Source organism: Leptonychotes weddellii, chromosome 1 (assembly GCF_054177405.1).
Source record: "Leptonychotes weddellii isolate Sample4059 chromosome 1, ASM5417740v2, whole genome shotgun sequence".
Classification (NCBI taxonomy): domain Eukaryota; kingdom Metazoa; phylum Chordata; class Mammalia; order Carnivora; family Phocidae; genus Leptonychotes; species Leptonychotes weddellii.
This window is the reverse complement of record NC_138369.1, coordinates 101,669,573-101,685,111: the sequence shown is the minus strand read 5'-3', so window position 1 is coordinate 101,685,111 and position 15,539 is coordinate 101,669,573.

The following is a 15,539-nucleotide window of genomic DNA, read 5'->3' as shown; positions in this document are numbered from 1 at the left end:
CTCCAGCAGTATTAACTTTCATAATTTTGCATCTTCAAAGAGCATTTATTTTTTTTTTAAAGATTTTATTTATTTTTTAGAGAGCGAGCGAGAGAGAAACAGCATGAGAGGGGCGAGGGTCAGAGGGAGAAGCAGGCTCCCCGCTGAGCCGGGAGCCCGATGTGGGACTCGATCCCAGGACCCTGGGATCATGACCTGAGCCGAAGGCAGACGCTTAACCATCTGAGCCACCCAGGCGCCCTCAAAGAGCATTTAATATATTCCTATGTCCAAGTGAAATTATCAAATGAATAGTGTTGTTCTTCTACTTCTAAATGTTTACAATCTAAGACAGTGACAAGTATAAGAAATGAGAAGCTTCCAGTCTTTTTAGTATTAGTTCTTATTTTACTATTATTTCAAATATATTCAATTTCGGGGTGCCTGGGTGGCTCAGTCGTTAAGTGGTTGCCTTCGGCTCAGGTCATGGTCCCAGGGCCCTGGGATTGAGCCCCACATCGGGCTCCCTGCTCGGTGGGAAGCCGCTTCTCTCTCTCCCATTTGCTTGTGTTCCCTCTCTCACTGTCTCTCTCTGTCAAATAAATAAATAAAAATCTTTAAATATATATATATATTCAATTTTAACACTAATTGGATGCTGTGCCCATTCTGTACATTGATTAACCCACTGTCCTTTTCCAATTCCTTTCTCCTTTTCTGTGCCCTCTACACTGGATTTCCCAAGTTCTCCTACAGATAGGATGACCATAAATAGTTCAGACCAACGCTCAGCAAAAAAAATCTGCTGGTGTTGATTCTTTCTCTTTCTCACACTCTAAAATGGAGATGTAAGACCTGGAAATATGACAGCAATCTAGTGGACATGATGTGACATGAATGAGGAAAAAATCCAAACACACCAATGAAGAAGAGTAGAACTCCAAAAGTATTTGGTTATCTGAACTTTTGAGTTGCAAAATCTCAATCTCACGTTTAAGTCATCATATTAGGGTTTTCTGATATTTGTAATAAAACACACTTCCAGATGCTGAATTGGTTATTATATGATCTATGCATAAAATATGATGTATATGTGTGTGTCTGTATGTACATGCTTATACACACTGATACTTTAGAGTTTACTTCAAAAATGTTGCTTTCTATATTTGGGAATAAAATGAAATTTACAAGCATGAACCAAAAGACACCAGATATAAGCATAGCCTTTATTATAAATAAATAAATCACCATTCTATTCTCTTATCACCATTTCATTTATAAGAACTGCACATAAATCTGTATCAGCTGGAACTGTGTACATGAAGATAAACTAATGCAAATTTTGTTTTAATAATAATTATTATAATGTTGCTAGCATATTTATATGTCCTTATACCCCAAATAATGTGCTAAATGCTTTGCATACTTTATTCTAAATAATCTGTCCAATAAATAGGAGGTAAATGTATTCTTTTCATTTTCAGAATTTTTTCAGCCTCAAACAATTGAAATAACTTGACCAAATAAATGGCAGTTATGTTATTATAGGCAATTTTCACTGATTCCCATTTAATTTAATTCAATTTCATCATGCTGCACCCTTTTCCTAAGATGAGGTGCTTCCATCATCAAGTTTACAAGGACTGGAAAATATGGTATGTCTTTCCTTCAAATTACTCCCTACTCATTTATGTTTACATTCCACCTCATTGTCTAGGAGTTGGGGAAAGAAATCTCCTTAGTAACCATAAATTCTCAGTAATTCTGGTATAGATCATAAATGAAAGCTGAAATAGTTTAGAGGGCTAGGAAGGAAAGAAAGAAAGAGGAGTCGAAATAGATTAGAAATTTCCAGATCTAAAACCTATTCTCACTGCACTGTTGTGTGGCTGTGGCAAGTGATTTAGTTATCTTGAAAATGAGTTTTAGTTCATTTAAAAATGAACAGAATTATGCAGTTAATATAGAAATCTAACATTTAAATTTCATATCTAAGTATTTGACAAATACCAGAACGTGTAAATACACATTATTTTGCCCTTCCAAGTAATTCCCTTTATTCCAAATACATTGTAATTGAAACTGTGAACTGCAGACCACCCAGAACAAATTCAGTCAAGGTTTTACTCTTTACAAATCTGTGGAGTAACATGGAAATAGAAAAAATGGCACTAAGTAATCAGAAGCCTAGACAGTCTATTAATTACTATTACCTAGGCTTCAGAACTTTCTTAATTTCTTTTCCTCCTGAAACTTGATTATTCAAGATTCTTAGTTTTCTTAGGGTTCTCCTTTTTTGAAAAAAAAAATGTTTAATAAATTTTTATTAGCTTGCTTATAAGTAAAGGCACACAAATACTACCAGTCCACATAGCAATAAGAAATCCTGGGAGCTGAGTATGAATGCTGAGTTCTCATTATTTAGCTTTTTATTCACTAAACTCAGCAGCCTCAGGAGTAAACTTTCCCCACCCTGGATATTGTCCAACATCCAGACAGATGGCCTTCCTAATACAGGTACCTTCCCTTCCAGTGTCATAACCGACCTGGAATTCTATTTAAATGCTACCTTTAGTGCCCTCCTGGATATATTCTGGGGATTTTTTAATGTATAAATGCCTAGTGCCATTTTTAACACATAATAAACAAACCAGCTTAGCTAGAGTGAAAAAAGATGAACTAAGTAACAAAAGAAAATTAAAAGAAAAGAAAAACACTATTGATTAGAGGGCTTCTCTCACACAAAATAAATTAAAAGGATCTGTGAAGATGAGAAAAATCTCTGTATCTATTATGGAAGAGAAGTGGGAAAAGCTCAGTTGTACTGATAAGGTTTGTAAGAATTAAATAAATATTAAGCTAATACATAAAAAGATGGATGAAAAGATGCTGAAGACAGCATGAAAACCGTAGAAATGTAAAAGTAATTCATACATGGACAATGCATTTTATTTCTTCTAAAGTGTCTTAAAAGTTCTTCAGGAGAATAAAAAGAACTGTATTAATACACAGAGCCTAAAGACATGCAGAACGCTATAAACTGAAGCAGAAACAATTTCGGGAAAATTGAACAAAAGAGTAATTAACTCAATTAGGCTATTGATGTGTCAACCATTTCTTAGAACACTGTGTGATCATCCTAGCAGCAGGGCTAGAGGTAGGCAAGAAAAAAAGAAATGGGGGAGCCTGGATCGCTCAGTCTTAAGCATCTGCCTTCAGCATGATCCCAGGGTCCTGGGTTGGAGCCCCGCCTGGGGCTCCCTGCTCAGCAGGGAGTCTGCTTCTCCCTCTCCCACTCCCCCTGCTTGTGTTCCCTCTCTCGCTGTCTCTCTCTCTGTCAAATAAATAAATAAAATCTTTAAAAAAAAAAAAGAAAGAAAAAAATGTCTGCTTATGCATGGATATTTATTCACCAGCTTTGCTATTTTTTTTTTGTTAATGGCACTTATTTTTATTGGAAATTATCTTATTTTATTGTGTACTTCTTTGCCTTCTGTCTCCTCCCAGTGAGAGAAGGAACCTTGCTTATCTTTTTTTTTAACTTTATTTTATTATGTTATGTTAATCACCATACATTACATCATTGGTTTCTGATGTAGTGTTCCACGATTCATTGTTTGTGTATAACACCCAGTGCTCCATTCAGTAAGTGACCTCTTTAATACCCATCACCAGGCTAACCCATTCCCCCACCCGCCTCCCCCAGCTTTGCTATTTTTAAGCCTCCCTCCTTGGAAAACGAGATGGAAAAGAATGCTAGCTAGGGACACAGTTATATGGTGAACATGTTTTCATTGAAAATGTACAGAAAGAGAGAAATACTGCATACTAAATACTACTACTAATAATAATACTAGATACTGTTACTTAAATAATTTTGCATCCACCAGATAAGACTCGAGACAAGGTCTTAGCATGGGCAATAAGATGATAAGGGAGTTGAACTGAAAGAGTCAGATCTATTTCTGGTAGAGAGCAACCAAAGAGGGAAGGGACCATATAAAAAGTTTGATCCTCATGGAAGGCAGAACTGATTAAGATGAGTATCTTGTTTTTTGGGGAATGTATGTTAAGATCCAAATGGCATTAAATGGCAAACCTAATAAAAACACTATGGGAACCAAGGCTAGAGAAGTCATGTCCAAGATTAGTCCCTGTAACAATCTCATTCATTGCCAGCCAAATTCCTCCCAAGCAGGGATAGTCTGTGGAGCATAACCTGCCTAAAGACCAGGGGATTTAGAACAGAATAAACGGATGAATGGTGAAACTACTTTCCTTTTCTTGTTTTTAGCACCTATTTTGAAGTTTTTTGTCTCCCCCTTTTTTTAATGTCTGATATGATGAATACTAAATTTGTTTTAATCATGCAGTTGGTATAGCCCATGTATTTAACATCTGATCAAGAAGACATTCTTCAACAAATAGAAAAGTATGTCTATATGGATCTATTTGGATCAGCATATATTTCTTTTCAGGTACTACTGTTCACTACATAATCAATATGTGCCTTGCAGTAAACCTAATGTTTTTGCCTTTCTCTTATTATCCCCATTTTCTCAAACTACAGTACATCCAAAAAGGAAAAGGATTCTGGAAAATAGTTGTCCATTCGTTCCACATGAAAACAGGAACAATTTCACTCTGAACTTTACATCTATCTTTAAAATCAAGCCGCATAAGCTCCCCATTAGCTGCACAGAATTGCAATCATTTTCAGGGTTTTTTTACTGATTTGGGGGGCAGGGTCTTGGAGGGGTGGAGGTATGTGGAATGTTTTGCACTCTTCCCCTTCTGTATAGAATAAATCAAACTTTAAGATTAATTATTGGGCATCTGGGTGGCTCAGTTGGTTAAGCATCTGCCTTTAGCTCAGGTCATGATCTCAGGATCCTGGGATAAGCCCCATGTCAGCTCCCTACTCAGTGGGGAGGCTGCTTTTCTCTCTCCCTTGGCCTTCCCCCCACACTCATGCTCTCTCTCTCTTTCTCTTTCTCTCTCAAATAAATAAAATAAAACTTAAAAAATAATTATCATAGACCTTTCATTAACTATAGTACATTGCCTATCAGACACCACTCTGAGCAATTTTCCATGAGGAGCTATTAAGAGTTCTAATTTTTTTTTCTTATACCCTTGGAGAAATATGCTTAATATGGTGTACAATCAAACTGATTTTCATCCAAAACATTAGTTTCAAAAATAAGAGGTATGTAATACATATTAAAGAAACTAACACATGCTTATCTATGCAGCATTTTTGAAAATGATAAAATATTAGACCTTAGGTGTTTTGTTTGTTGACTCAGAAAAATATGTAGTAATTGGATTTCTAAAATTACAAATCAAGGAAGTGAGGGAAGGTAAAAACATCACAAAGTTCAGATTTTAGTATAAATATAGTTTAATCTTAATTATGATCAGTGCTTTGTAATTTTAATATGTAATTTTTTTACATAAACTAAGCAGCAGAAAGATTAAAATAGTCACTTTTGGTTTACAGTGGTTTACTGCTTTTTAAAAAATCACAATTAAACACTTTGCTTAATTAGCTACAATAACTTAAAATGAGGTCTTCCTAATTGTACATGCAAACTAAAGAAAGAATTTGCCAATGATATACAGCTGGGAGTGACAAGGCGTCAAAGGGAATGAAGAAGGGGAAAGGCTAATCACATCTTTAAACTACATTACTATAACAACTGTTCTAAGCACATTATATATGTAATCTAACCTAATTCTCACTATATTTATGTAAAAATTTCAGTTTTTTAAAAACTTTTTGAAAGATTTTACTTATTTATTTGAGAGAGAGAGGCAGAGAGAGAGAGACCACGAGCAGCAGAAAAGGGTGGAGGGAGAGGGAGAAGGAGACTTCCCGCTGAGCAGGGAGCCCAATGTGGGACTTGATCCCAGGACCATGGAATCATGACATGAGCAGAAGACAGACGATTAATCGACTGTGCCACTGAGGCACCCTAAAATTTTACTCTTGAGAATACTAAAGTCCATGAAGACAACTAATGCTAATATGTGGCTAAGCTAGGATCAGGTCCAGGTCTATTTTAAATCCATCTTGTTTCTGCCATACTACACTAACTCTAAATGTCATGAAAATATATGTGTACCCATAACTTCTCAATCCCCATATGAAAATACTACTTCAAAAAGTGATTGCTAGGAAACAAGAATGGGAGATTCAAAAAACACATATTTTGAACCAAAAATATTATCTCTGTTTCTGTTCCATTATCATGAGGCTTAACAATAAGCATAAGAATTAAAAATGATCCAAGATAGCAACTGTTAATTTGGGGTCACTGTTCCCTCCAGCAACTATGAAATAATTAGATTAGAAGTGGGTCCAGATTGTCTGTATTAAAATAAAATCTCCATACACATCAAATGCATAGCATTAATTGAAAAATACTGGTCTAATTTATCTTACATACTTATCTTACTGTTTTGCCTAATAGTAAGTGAATAAATTTATTATTAATCAGTAGATCTATAATGAGTCAGGAAGAGTGCTAAATGCTTTCATCTGCATGACTTTTTAAATTCTCATACAAATCTGGTGAGGTGGTACTGTAATTATTTCCATTTTATCAAGGAGTTTATGTAATTTCCCCAAGATCACAAAGATCATAGGAACCCATGCTGTGTTCTTAAATATCAGAAGGCAAAGTGTAGATATAAAAAATGAAAGAAAAATCATTTTATGAGGTCAGCATTTTTATGGAAATATCTTTGGCTTTTTATTGGCAAAGAATCCTCCTCCTGATTACTTCAGAGACCTACTGAATTAAATAGAATGCAATATCAATCTAAAATTAAACTCTTGAACATTTCTAGTTGTTAAAACATTTAATTTTCTTTCAAACATTTCCAGTTAATTTTATTATCTAGAATGAATGAAAAAAATGTATTAATGTTTGAGAACTGATTATGTACCCAAAGTATTTTATTTTTATTTTTTGGAAAGTCTTGTAGTTTTTTGTTTTGTTTTGTTTTGTTTTGTTGTTTTGTAAATTTTCTTTTATTTTTTTAATTTTTAAGTTTTTATTTAAAATCCAGTTAGTTAACATAGAGTATAATATTATTTTCAAGTGTAAAATATAGTGATTCAACATTTACATACATCACCTGGTGCTCATCACAAGTGCACTCCTTAGGGACACCTGGGTGGCTCAGATGGTTAAGCTCCTGCTTTTGGCTCAGGCTCAGGTCATGATCCCAGAGTCCTGGGATCAAATCCTGTGTTGGGCTCCTTGCTTGGCGGGGAGACTCCTTTTCCATCTGCCTTCCATTCCCCTGCTTGTGCACTCATGCTCTCTCTCTCTGACAAATAAATAAAATCTTTAACAAGGGTACTCCTTAATCCCCATCACCTATTTAACTCATCCTCCACCCACCTTCCCTCTGGCAAACATCAGTTTATTCCCTATACTTAAGAGTATGTTTTTTGGTTTGCTTCTCTCTCTCTTTTTCTCTTTGCTCATTTGTTTTGGTTCTTAAATTCCACATATGAGTAAAATCAAACGGAATGTTCCTTCTCTGTCTGGTCTCCCTTAGCATAATACATGCTAGCTCCATCCATGTTGTTGCAATGGCAAGAGTTCATTCTTTTTCATGGCTGAGTAATATTCCATTCCATTCCATTTCATCTTCTTTATCCATTCATTAGTCAGTGGGCACTTGGGCTGTTTCCATAAGTTGGTTATTATAGATAATGCTGCTGTAAACATTGGAGTGTATGTATCCCTCTGAATTAGTATTTTGTATTCCTTGGGTAAATACCTTGTAGGGCAATTGCTGGATCCCAGTATGGTTCTATTTTTAACTTTTTGAAGAACCTCTATACTATTTTCCAGAGTGGCTGCACCAGTTTGCAGTCCCAACAACCATTAAAGGGGGTCCCCCTTTCTCCACATCCTCACCAACACCTGTTGTTTTCTGTATTCTTGACTTTAGCCATTCTGACAGGTGTGAGGTGATATTTCATTGTAGTTTTGATTTGTATTTCTTTGATGATCAGTGATGATGAGCATCTTTTCATGTGTGTTGGCCATCTGTATGTCTTCTTTGGAAAATGTCTATTTATGTCTTCTGCCTATTTTTTAACTGGATTATTTGGTGTTGGGGTGTTGAGTTTGGTAAGTTCTTTTTATATTTTGGATACTAACCCTTTATCAGATATGTCATTTGCAAATATCTTATCCCATTCCATAGGTGGCCTTTTCATTTTGTTGACTGTTTCCTTTGCTGTGCAGAAGCTTTTTACTTTAATGAAGTCCCAATGGTTTATTTTTGCCTCTGTTTCCCTTGCCTCAGGAGATATATTTAGAAAGAAGTTGTTATAGCCAATGTCAAAAAGGTTACTGCCTATGTTCTCCTCTAGGATTTTTATGCTTTCCTGTCTCGTGTTAATGTCTTTAATCCATTTTGAATTTATTTTTGTGTTTGATGTAAAAAAGTGGTCTTGTTTCATTCTTTTGTTGCATGTTGCTGTCCAGTTTTCCCAACACCATTGCCTGAAGACTTTTTCCCACTGGGTATTCTTTCCTGCTTTGTCGAAAATTAATTGACCATATAGTTGTGGGTTCATTTCTGGGTTTTCTGTTCTGTTCTATTGATCTATGTGCCTATTTTTTACCTAGTACCAACTCTGCAGAAATACAAACAATTATAAGAAAATGTCATGAAAACTATATGCCAACAAATTGGACAACCAGGATGAAATGGATAAATTCCTAGAAATATATAAACTACAAAACTGAAACAGGGAGAAATAGAAAACTTGAACAGACTGATAACCAGCAAAGAAATTGAATCAGTAATCAAAAAACTCCCAACAAACAAAAGTATAGGGCCAGATGGCCTCACACAAACATTTAAATAAGAGTTAACATCTATTCTTCTCAAACTATTCCAAAAAATAGAAAAGGATGGACAACTTCCAAATTCGTTCTATGAGGCTAGCACACCAAACCCAAATAAAGAAACCTATAGGTCAATATCCCTGATGAACATAGATGCAAATATTCTCAATAAAATACTGGCAAATCAAATCCAACAGTGCATTAAAAGAATCATTCACCATGATCAAGTGGGATTTCTTCCTGTGCTGCAAGGGTGGTTCAATATTCACAGATCAATCAACGTGATACACCACATTAATAAAATGAAGGATAAAAACCATATGACCCTTCCATAGATGCAGAAAAAGCATTTGACAAAGTACTGCATCCATTCACGATAAAAACCCTCAACAAAGCAGGGTTAGAGGAAACATACCTCAACTTTATAAAGGCCATATATGAAAACCCCACAGCTAATATCATCCTCAATGGGGAAAAACTGAGAACTTTTCCCCTCAGGTCAGGAACAAGACAGGGGTGTCCATTCTCACCATTGTTATTTAACATAGTACTGAAAGTTCTAGCCTCAGCAATCAGACAACAAAAAGAAAAAAAAAGACATCCAAATTGGCAAGGAAGAAATCACTTTCACTATTCACAGATGACATGATACTCTATATAGAAAACCTGAAAGACCACCAAAAAACTGCTAGAAGTGATATATGAATTCAGTAAAGTCGAAGGATACAAAATCAACATACAGAAATCTGTTGCATATCTATACACCAATAAATAAGCAACAGAAAGAGAAATTAAAGAATAAATCCCAGGAGCACTCAGATGGCTCAGTCAGTGAAGTGACCAGCTCTTGATTTCAGCTCAGGTCATAATTTCATCGGGGATTGAGCCCCACATCAGGCTCCTCACTCATCACGCAATCTGCTTGGGATTCTCTCTCCCTTCCTTTGCCCGTCCCCCCAACTCATATGCACACACGCTCACTCTCTCTAAAATAAATAAATCTTAAAAAAAAAAAACGAATCAATCCCATTTACAATTATACCAAAAACAATAAGATACCTAGGAGTAAACCTAACCAAAGAGGTAAAACAACTGTACTCTGAGAACTATAAAACACTGATGAAAGAAATTGAAGATGACACAAAGAAATGGAAAATTATTCCATGCTCATGGATTGGAAGAATAAATATTATTAAAATGTCTATACTACCCAAAACAGTCTACACATTTTTATTAACATACAATGTATTATTTGTTTCAGGGGTACAGGTCTATGATTCACCAGTCTTACACAATTCACAGTGCTCACCATAGCACATACCCTCCCCAGTGTCCATTACCCAGCCATCCCTCCCTCCCATCCCCCTCCACTCCAGTAACCCTCAATTTGTTTCCTGAAATTAAGAGTCTCTTATGGTTTGTCTCCCTCTCTGGTTTTGTCTTGTTTCATTTTTTCCTCTCTTCCCTATTATCCTCTGTCTTGTTTCTCAAATTCCACATATCAGTGAGATCATATGTTAATTGTCTTTCTCTGAGTGACTTATTTCGCTTAGCATAATACCCTCTATGGATCCACATCACTGCAAATGGCAAGATTTCATTTTTTGATGGCTGCATAATATTCCATTGTGTGTGTGTGTGTGTGTGTGTGTGTGTGTGTGTGTGTGTGTGTACTTCTTCTTCTTTATCCATTCTTCTTTATCCATTCATCTGTCGATGGACTTCTAGGCTTTTTCCATAGTTTGGCTATTGTGGACATTGCTGCTATAAACATTGGGGTGCACGTGCCCCTTTGGATTACTATATTTGTATCTTTCGGTACCCAGTAGTGCAATTGCTGGGTCATAGGGTAGCTCTATTTTCAACTTTCTGAGGAATCTCCATACTGTTTTCCAGAGTGCTGCACCAGCTTGCATGCCCACCAACAATGTAGGAGTGTTCCCCTTTCTCACATCCTCGCCATTTAATGCAATCCTTATCAAAACACCAACCTGCATTTTTCACAGAGCTAAATTGTTTTAATATAGCAAAGTCTTCCCAATTAATTCTGTACTAAGCTCTGTGGAACACCTCTGTATTCTCTAGTAAGGTATTCTTGTGATAGTTCCAGCAATCTAACAAAATAATGAGGATTCTGAAAATTCATCAATGTATCGCTTCTCGGCCTTTTGGCTAAGATCAAGTGAAAATTCATCAATGCATCTCAATTTATCCCCTATCATGCACTTTCTTTAAGATTCTGCATTTTATTTACTTAAGAAAATGAATCTATCACACAACTTTGAAAGTTGCTTTTAATTATCCAACCTGATTCTCTCTGATCAGAAAGAACTCCCAAATAACTATCTTTTCTGTGTAAAAGGGAAAATCCACAGTTCATTCCCTTGTTAAATATTATACTCATCAGGGCTTGCATGGAGCTGGGGGCAAAAATTGCTGTCTTTAACTGCCAGTATCCATTATCCATGATACAGTCAGAGATGTGCCGGAAGAAATTGATAAGGCTCTTCTCAGAGGGGAAAAAGGAAAATGTGCTATGCCCAAGAATATGGACTGCCTAGAGAGTCAAGTGCGTCAACTCATCATCTAATAAAGCAAGCACTCTGCTAGCCACCACTGTGTGAATATAAATAGTATGAAATTTGTCCTTTCCTGAAATAATTTAAAAATTACTAATGTAAATTTCTTAGTAATACTTAAATTCTAAACATTGTTCAATCAGATCTTAATTATGCATTTTAAAGATGGATAATTATAGTGCAGAGTCCATCCTCATGTTTAATTGTATGTATAAATATCTCTGGGAAATCTTGGATCTTTCCAGGCTACATTGGTGCCCCCCTGAATTTTTTTTTTTTCTGCCCTTCATTCCAGCTGCTAACATATTATTTACTGCTTGGTTTTGTAATTACCTAGTCACTTTTTGCCAGACTCTAGGCTGAACATACTTTCAGAACAAGAATTCTATCCTTTCTTTATTCTTAGACTCATGTAAAGTACCTGGCACATACAGATTCTACATATTGCTTCTTTTCATCATAAATACATTAATATATCTTTATATAGAGGGCAGTGCCTGGCACATAGAAGTAATTTAATTAAATATTATTGACTGATAAAGACTGTAAGGCATGTGCAAGAATGTGCAGTGCTATTAGTCACTGCACTGTATTAATCACTACATCATCCACACTCCTCCTTCCTGGTTCAAGCATCACCATCTCTCACCTGTATTTTTGCAATGACCTCATAACTGACTTTCTGGTCCCAAGAGTACCTGCAAAGAGTCTACTCTCCACCCAAAGTCAGATTGATAATTTTTAGCTATAAATTCCCATATTCAAAATCTCCCATTATCTTTGAATTACTACTCTGTGAGTCTTTAAGACTCTACTAGACCTGGCCTCAATCTTAATCACTGAACTCATCTCCTATCACTACCTTTACTCCCACTGCACCTCTTCCTTCCACCTCAAGCTTCTCAGACCCTTGACTCTCTCTTTGTGCACTCTCATCCAGGAACTCTCTCCTCCATGATCACAATAAAAATGGTCAAACTCACTGAACACTTATGAAGGACCAGACACTATTGCAAATGTTGTGCATGCATTGACTCATTTAATCTTCATAACAACCTCATGAGAGTATCCTGTTTTTTAAAAAAATATTTATTTTTAAGATTTCATTTATTTATTTGACAGAGTGAGCGAGAATGAGCAGGGGGGAGGAGCAGAAGGAAAGGGAGAAGCAGACTCCCTGCTGAGCAGGGAGCCAGATGCTGGGCTGAATCTCAGGATCCCAGGATCATGACCTGAGCCAAAGGCAAACACTTAACCGACTGAGCCACCCAGGCTCCCTGGTAATATACTATTATAAACCCACTTTTCAAATGGGGAAACTGAAATATAGAACAATTAAGTAACTTGCACAAGTTCACATACTAATACCTAAATTTTTCTGAGTAGGCAAAATGGTGTATCAAAATTATCAGTGGCTGGAAGTAACAAAAAAGTGTATTTCTTGTTTAATTGTGGTTCTACTCAAGTAGGTAAAAGAGTTCTGCACATTCAGAAACCTGTGGTTCTTCCAACTTATGATTCTAGCTGCCTGTAAGTAATCAGAACTTCTTGTTCCGCTAGAAGATGGAAGAAAGGGCATACAAATAATAGATTTTTTTACAGAAATTTTCAAGAACTAGCCCTGGAGATTTAGTCATATAATTTCTCTACCTTCAAGGGATGCTGGGAAATAAAATCTAGCTACATGCCACATCACAGACGCTCTCTTTACTTTCCATTCTTTTTTCAGTTATTACCTCTTCAGAAATGACCGTTAGTAACACTGCACTTAATGTAACCACAATCTACCCCCACCACTTACTCTCTTCCTTGTTGTATTTTATTCATAGCACTCATCACTAAACAAAACTAATTTTATGTTTTTTATTATCTCTTGCTACATATATGTGAATGTGCACACACACATATTTGTGTGTGTGTGTGTTTGTGTAAGAATTAGAACAAGGCAATAAATGTAAAACTATTTGTTGAATTCATGAGTAAATGGGGTTAAGAGTCATAATGACTCAGCCATCCACATCTTCTGAGCCAACCCCAAAACCAGTTTCCCAAAAAAAGATTTTCTTCTAGTTCTGTCCCCTTTACTCCCCTGATGTTTCACCTGAAACTGACTGAAATTATTATACAGACCACACCAATTCTGGATAAAGTGAACATGCAGCCCTAAAAAGAGCTAGTGAATAGTACTAAAAATAACACTTCAAGAAAATTACTTTTAAAATATTTATATATTTTTTAAATTTATTATGTTATGTTAATCACCATACATTACATCATTAGTTTTTGATGTAGTGTTCCATGATTGTTTGCGTATAATACCCAGTGCTCCATTCAGTACGTGCCCTCTTTAATACCCATCACCAGATTAACCCAGCCCCCTACGCCCCTCACCTCTAGAACCCTCAGTTTGTTTCTCAGAGTCCATAGTCTCTCATGGTTTGTCTCCCCCTCTGATTCCCCCCTTCATTTTTCCCTTCCTACTATCTTCTTTTTTTTTTTTTTTAACATATAATGTATTATTTGTTTCAGAGATACAGGTCTGTGATTCAACAGTCTTTTTACTTCTTTACCACTGTACTTCATGGATTCAGCTAAAATGAAATACACTGAATATAAAGACAATCTACTTTAGTGGAGCTAAACAATCTGGGTATCCTAATACTAGAATTTAGGCAAATGTAACCTCCGTGTTTTGTAATTTCTTTATTTCACAGTTAATTTGTGGTGAGTTACCTGATCTCTAAGGCTGTATCCTACTCTGCAGAACATTGGGGGTTTATTTATAAAAGAGAACAAATTCTTCCTACAGAACTGGCTGAGACTATGGTGTGTGTAGACATCCTGTTTTGATGCTCTGTTAGATAGAGTGCTAGGCACATAAGCTAACATGCAAAAATTAAATATTTGGAGAAAATGGAGAACTACAAACTATAAAATTTAAGGTGTGATTTTCATTAACAATACATAGTCTTTCACACTATATTCATGTTGAAGACTTCCTTAATCTAGGTAGTTCTATATTCTATTGCACTGGCAATTAGATAGCTAAGAAATAAAATACTGGAGAAACTCATTAAATGTTAGATCATTCCTCCCTTCCCAGAGAGTCTGGTACAAACACTGCTCATCTGGATGACAAAGAATTTGGGATATCTCCAGGGTTCCTTGATTACTGTCTCTTCTGTTTGCTTTTCCACTATTCCTTCTTCAGGAACTCCTACTTGATCTTACTGAGGTTTTCCACTTTATATTCCAACTTTTAACTTCTCTTTCCTGTTTTCTGTATCTTTATTTTACATGCTGTATTCTAGGTAATTTGCAATAATTTTTTAATATATTAACTTTCTTTTGAATTGCTCCCACTCTTATTTATAAACTCAGTAAAAATCATACCTACTATTTTATTTCCAGATTTCCTATTTGTTTATTTAGAACATGTTTAGTGGTCCTTTATTGCACAATGGATCATATCCCATGCCTACTGAATGTTGTAAGTATGCTTATATAGAAATCAATTTCTGGTTCTTCTATGATGTGCTATTTTAAAGGTACAATTTGATGATGTCTTTAAATTGCTGATTCTCTTTCATGGCTGTTCATCATTATGTATCATCCTCAAAGAATATGTTTGTGTGTGTATGTGTATGTGTGTGCACAAGGGGACACCAAACACATGCATAACCTCAATTCTTGACATTCCTATTTGGGAATTTTTCATTTTTCTTTGCTGAATTTAGTTACTATATTAATGTTTTATTTAATTTTTCAGTTTAGGGTTGCTGGACAATATGGGTAGTGAAAATCAGGAGTGTGAGTCAATGTCTGACCCATACTTTGGATTCTTTTTATGAGACTCCTTTTCCCTTTTCCTATAGCCATTTTCTTTGCTGCATCCCAGAATGGTAGTTGGAGTTGATCTAGTGTTCATTTTATAGAAATGACTCTGTACCCTAAATTTATGAAGTGGATTCTTTTCTGAGTCATCTTCATGAACAAGCCTGAAGTCTCAGCTTCCATCATCAGAGAGGCTAAATCTGATCCCTTATTAATAGTTTCTTCTTTCAAGCCCCCCCCATTTCTGAATTCAGTTTATGCTCTC